The sequence below is a fragment of the Mus musculus genome, chromosome 17, assembly GCF_000001635.26.
Source record: "Mus musculus strain C57BL/6J chromosome 17, GRCm38.p6 C57BL/6J".
Classification (NCBI taxonomy): Eukaryota; Metazoa; Chordata; class Mammalia; order Rodentia; family Muridae; genus Mus; species Mus musculus.
Window position 1 is genome coordinate 49,166,652 of NC_000083.6, and position 6,466 is coordinate 49,173,117.

Here is a 6,466-nt window from a genome sequence, read left to right on the forward strand (position 1 = left end):
AGCAAGCCATGGATACTGAAGATGTCTTTAACTTATAATGGGCTTGTATGCAACTTTTGAAAACCACATCTTCATCTTGTCAGTTCACATCTCTTTGTGAGATCTGTAGACCTTTGTCTGACAATTGAGTCTTTCTGTGGAAAGATGAGTTGGCAATCCTGGACATTCACTCAGTTCATAAGGACCCTGTATTAGTCAGGGTTCTCTAGAGTCACAAAACTTATGGATAGTCTCTAGATAGTAAAGGAATTTATTGATGACTTATAGTCGGCAGCCCAATTCCCAACAATTGTTCAGTCACAGCTGTGAATGGAAGTCCAAGGATCTAGCAGTTACTCAGTCTCACACAGCAAGCAGGCGAAGGAGCAAGAGCTAGAGCTAGACTCCCTTCTTCCAATGTCCTTATATTGTCTCCAACAGAAGGTGTAGCTCAGATTAAAGGTGTGTTCCACCACACCTTTAATCCCAGATGAAAGGTGTAGCCCAGATTAAAGGTGTGTTCCTTAAACTCGGAGATTCAATCTTCTGGAATCCATAGCCACTATGGCTCAAGATCTCCATACCAAGATCCAGATAAGGATCTCCAAGCCTCCAGATAAGGGTCACTGGTGAGCCTTCCAATTCTGGATTGTAGTTCATTCCAAATATAGTCAAGTTGACAACCAGGAATAGCCACTACAGACCCTTTGCTCAAAAGGACTCAGGGAGCCCCAAAGAGGGCTTTCTGTTTCCGAATGCTGTCCTAAAGGGCACCCAGCACAGCTCCTGTATTTTAGCTACTTTGCAGGTTCCCAAAACAAAGTAGGGGTTTATGTGAGTTTACTGTTGGAGGTGACAGTCACAGCAAGGGAGGACATGGGGACAGGAAGCTTTAGTTGCTCTCATAGCTGAGCAGCACAGAGTGACAAATGCAACTCTTCTCAGTAGTATTTGAGTCTGGAGTTCTGCAGTGCATGCAGACATCCAGTGACTCTCTCAGGAAGCTGAATGGTAACATCAACGGGGTACCTCATGGTCTACAGAGGTATGGAATCTGTGGGTCCACACTGCCTATAGTGGGTTGGTTCTGTGTGCTGTGGCCAGGAGACCTACCCCCAGGAGAGCTGAATGGCCTCAAGCACTGATAGGAATGGATGTATAATCCTGAATAATGTGTGAGCCCCTGAGTGAGATCATGCTCAATACTCCCCAGAAATCCCTTTACAGACATACCTCGAGGTGTGTCTCCTAGGTGACTCCAAATTACATCAAGTAGATGACAGAGATAAACCAACACACTCATTTCTCTTGTTGCCAATTTACCACAAAAGGATGCAACTCTGGAGCCCCCAGATAGAAGACATATATGTAGGGTAAAGGATGTGGTAGAAGGGAGTTTATGGTTTTCATGTCTTTCCATCCTGGGCGCAAAACATTCCAGGACATGGATGTGTTCACCAAACTGGGAAGCTTTCCAAAAATTTCCATTTTATTTTTTATACTTACTAAGGCCACTTGCATTAACAAGAGGAACATGTAGAACAGCACTGGTCATAAAATGAGAAGAATTCATTCCACTGTGTCTGATGAAGTCTCTATGCCATCTCTTTTCTGCAGAGATTGGGGTGCGGGGAGTGGAGTGGGGATGGGAGAATAATGGTTTTATTCTTCAGAGCTCACGTTTGACTCCCTGGCAACTAAACCATATTTTGAGGCCATCCTAGAGCACCAGACACCAGCAAACAAAAGGGCCTTCCTTCAGACACTCCAAGAGTTTTAAGAACTAAATGTCAGGAAAGAGGGTGTAAGAATAAAATATCTTTATGTCTGTACCTGATCACAGCTGGGAAAACAAAGGCTCAGGGCAGAAAGATCTCTTGGCCTGAGTCCTCACCATGGACAAGTCTGCCAATGTGGTGTCCCACACTGCCTGGCAGTGGCATGTCTCCTTTGCTGGCAGCATTTGTAGATTTGTGGAATGGACGTCCCTTGCCAGAATCCTGGCTGGATTCAGAACTTCCTCTCACCCACTTCCTGACTGACAGAAAAGAGAAACTATAAGAATGCTTTTAACTCAAGCAGGTAGAAACTGGAGTCCTCCAGCCAGCATAGCCTACAAATAAAGAGCCACAAACACTTCCCAAGTGCTCACTGGAAGCTGGGCTTCAGAGGTACTGACCCTCTAAAGGGACAAGACGTCAGAAGTACCTTGAGCATCTATATTGTGCATGGATACTGACTGGCTTTCAGTAATGTATGTGAGTGTGACGGCTGGCCATCATCATCATCATCAACAACAACAACAAAAACTTGATGGGGTTCTGAGTCTCCTAGGAGACACGCTTCTGGGTGTGTTGGTGTTTCTGGGGAGGAGTAACAGAGAATGGAAGGCTTTTCTACTTAATGCTGTACAGCTAACAAGTGCTAGGTCTCTTTCCCTCCACCCCCCCCCTTATAAAGGAAAGTGCTAGGTCTCTCTCTCTCTCTCTCTCTCTCTCTCTCTCTCTCTCTCTCTCTGGAAAGCTTTTAATTTGGGTTGGCTTACAGTTTCAGAGGTTTAGCCCACCATCATCATGACAAGAAGCATGGCGGTATGCAGACAGACATGGCGCTGGAGAAGGATCTAAGAATTCTATATCTTGATCCACAGGCAGCAGAAGGAGACTATGCATGTCACAGTGGGCATAGCCTGAGCATGTGAGAACTCAAAGCCCACCCTCACAGTGACAGACTTCCTCCAGCAAGGCTACACCTCCCAATAGTGCCACTCCCTGTGGGCCTACGGTGCCCAATTACATTCAAAGTACCTCAATGTGTGTGTATGTGTGCCTGTGTGTACCTATGTGTGCATGTGCATAAGTGTCTGCAGAAGCCAGAAGATGACATTAGAATGTATTTTTGTGACAGGGTCTCTCATTTAACTCAAAGCTAACCAGTGCTAGGGTTACAGGTGTGTGTACTGTCATGCCAGGTATTTTTCTGAGGGAATCTTGATTCAGGTTCTCATTCTTACATGTTACCCACAGAGCCATCTCCCCAGCCTAGGACCAGGACTTGTAAATCACATATCATATAGCAGCTAGGACCTGAAGCCCACAGAATTATGGAAGCTGCTATGACCATATAGAGAGTCCCACCCTCTATTTGCCAAGGCCCAGGAAGGAGGCCGGTTCCCAAGGGCTGTGGGTCAAACATGAACTCATCTGACCATGAGAGCCACCCAGCTAGTAGGCAGTGGAGGTGACATTGCTCTGTTTATGAAACATTGTCCTTCCCTTTACCTGTGCTTGACTGGAGCATGATGGGAGAGGATTGTGGGAGGTTCCACACAGCAGGTGGTGTAGCTGTTCTCAGCTTCACTTTCATTATCCCACTGATGGAGTGCTGGGCCCACTGACCCCAGGCTGCGGCAGGAGCTTTGTCGTCAGTGTCTGGAACAACATGTGGCTTGCCTCTGACAGATGCGTTGGAGCCTCTCAATCCCAGGAGTGATTCTGTCTTATGGATGAGAGCCCAAGACATCTGTACCTGTCGGGTGACAAATCCAGACACATTCCCTGTCTGGTTAGAGATGCATCCGACCTGATTAGGCCTACGAACCTGCCTGCTGCTCATGAGTGCCTTCAGCAAAAAAAGAAATCCAACTGATAAATAGTCACTCATGCTGGGAAGGGATGTGTGCACAAAGCTCTCAGACAGGCTGTGGGCTGCAGTGAGGGGTAGGAGAGCTCCCATGTGACTCTGGGGTAAAATGAATGGCAAAAAACACCATCACCCGAATCTCCAGGCCCATCTGCTTTGCTCTTAGTCTAGCACCATCCTGCCACGTCTCTGAAGAAGCCTCATGAGATGGCTCAACCAGTAAAGTGATTGTCTCATGAGCATGAAGACCTGGGTTTGGATCCCCAGGAGCCAATGGAAAGCTGAATCCAGAAGCATTTTAAGCCCGTCTTAAAACAAGGTAGTCAGTGAGAACTGATACCTGAGGCTGCCCCTCCTTGTCTAACCGAGAGAGAGGAGGGGGGGAGGGAGAGAGGAAGGGGGGGAGAGAGAGAGAGAGAGAGAGAGAGAGAGAGAGAGAGAGAGAGAGAGAGAGAGAGAGAGAACAGAGGAGATAGAAGAGAGAGATGGAAGAGAGAGAAGGAGAAAGGAAAGAGAGAAGGAGAGAGAAAGGAGTAGAGAGAAGGAAAGAAGAGGAGAGAGGAGCAAGAGACTTTCCAGCAGGTGAGAGCTCCCTCGCAGAAGGTAGATTCCAGGTGGAAAGACTGCCCACATGTCTTACCTGCTTCATGATAGTGCTCTGCTGGGCTGGATTTGACCCATCTCCTCCCTAGAGAGCACCCAGTGTACTTCTGGCCACTCAAGGCTCTGAACATTTTATCCTGTTATGGCCACTCTAAGTTCTGCCTCTTGGAATGGCTGGCATAGGTTTTGCCGCCGTACATGGGCACCTATGTGAGCTTGAGATTAAAAGCATGGGAGTCAGTGTCACCCCATGTCTGCCTCCTGGCAAGAGTAAGGACAGATGCATCTGGGATCAGAGGCAGCAGAGGGGGCCAGGACCCTTTAGCAGTCAGGAATGGGAAGTAGACTCCAAGCCACAGGAATGGAACATACGCCTCCTATGGGAGTCTGGTCCTGGTTGATTTATCCTTGTTCCTAGCTGGGTAGTGACTTCCAAATATCTGGTGTCTCCAGCCATTTCAGACCTTTAGTTTCTGTTTAAACTAACCAGAGCACGCTGAACCAGGAACTCCAACTGTGTGAGGTTCAAGTTACCAGGAACAGTTACACACGTTACAAGCTTGCCCAGAGTGAATGCCAGGCTAGCCTGGACAACTTAGCTGAGAACCTGACACAAAATAGCAAGTTTACAATGAGAAGGGCTGTGGACATAGCTCACTGGTAGGGCATTTCCTGGCATGTACAAGACCCCAGCTCACCACCTTCCTAGTACCGTAAAATCAAATAAAAGTGAAATAAAACCAGCCTACTACAGACAGTTTGAAAGCACTCTGTCTGAAGTGAGAGGAAGCTCTGCCGGAGAAAACGAAAAATGGGGGCGTGGCAACGGGGAGTCGGGGCGTGGCGGAGCTGGGGGCTGCTGCGGGAAGTGAAGCACCAAGCAAGAATTGGACGTTGGAACTACTGATAGTGATGGACCCTTGCCGCAGCAGAAGGTTGAACATCAGGATTTTAGGGGGAGCCTCACCCCCACGCCCACATATACACACACCCTCAGCATGCTCCACAAAGCTGCTCCTTTGGAACCCGTTGCAGATGAAGCTGGGATCGCTGCAATGGGTTGCGGGGCGGGGTGTAGAGGGTGTGTAGGAAGGAGACAAGGATGAAGCCTGCTGGCCACCTTATCCTGCTTTAGACGGACCTCGCTCTCCAGGCTGACCCTCCAGATGGCAGTGCAGGGAGCACAGCAGAGAGGTAAAGGCTGGGAACCTCAAACGTAGAGGCCAGGGCGGTCAGAAATTTTTTCCCATTTTTTTTTTTCCTCCCAAGACTCAGCTCGGTGAGGACTTTGGTGGCTGCGCTGGCCTGTCTCCTCTACAGAACTTTCATCAGGGGACTAGACTGACTCTCTCGGCTCAGAAAGCCTCTATTCTGCCCCCACCAGGCGGTTTTTCCCTCTCATTTTTGTTTCTCTCTCCCACCTTCTCTGCATTTGTCTCAAGTCACTATCCTGAACTACAACTCCTTTCTTTCTCCTCCCTCCTGCACGTGAACATCAACGCTTCACTCACCTCTGCCGGCTTCTAACCAAGACCCCCTGCCCAGTCAATGCCTGGCTGCTTCTGGCTAACATCATCAGCACCACACACGCTCTTCAGAGAAGCTGGTACTGACTGACAGGGAGGCCGAGCTGCTGACATAGTCCCAGCCTGCTTCCAACTCCATCTCTGGACTTCTTTACCCAGCTCTCTCATCTCTGCCCCTCTACCTCTGGGCTTGAGAAAGGGAGGAGGTGGGGTGGGAATATCTTCCCGGCGTTAACAGCAGCTGCTGTGTGGGGAACATTATCTTAATTGAGTCTCAGCTTGTTCCAAGCCACTTGGCTATCATAAATAATAGATGTTCAATGGGTCTGTAAGACAGAAGGGCCAAATGAAGCCACAAGGTGGCTGGTGCCCGCAGACTGTAGGGCGGCTGGCTCTACCTCTCTCTCAAATCTGTGGTTCAGCTCCCATCCCCGCCCCCAGCCCACAAGTGAGGTTTTCAATCGGAACCCTGCTATGCCATGCAAATGGAAAGGACTATGAACCAGCAGCCCTCCGAGCCTTTCAGGAAAGGGTAGGGAAGCCACACAGAAGGGTCAAGGCCAGGCTGCCAGCAGACTATTCAGCTGAGCATGAAACCCACCACATCCCCTCTTCTACACACACCAGCAGATGTTCTTTGGTTTGTGGCTTTAATCCTAGGGCGGAAATCATGTGGCCACCTGTTCCTCCGGTCCCCGGTGTCTTCCATGTTTCCG

General features: G+C 48.9%; 1 long non-coding RNA gene across 1 annotated transcript; it reads right to left on the reverse strand.

The window, feature by feature from the left end:
- Positions 1-1,817: 1,817 nt before the first annotated feature.
- On the reverse strand, positions 1,818-5,955 carry Gm30475. Its single transcript, XR_385629.3, has 3 exons — positions 5,736-5,955; positions 3,261-3,507; positions 1,818-2,017 (listed from the first exon to the last, which is right to left on the reverse strand). It is a non-coding gene; the product is annotated as a predicted gene, 30475 (long non-coding RNA).
- Positions 5,956-6,466: the final 511 nt, after the last annotated feature.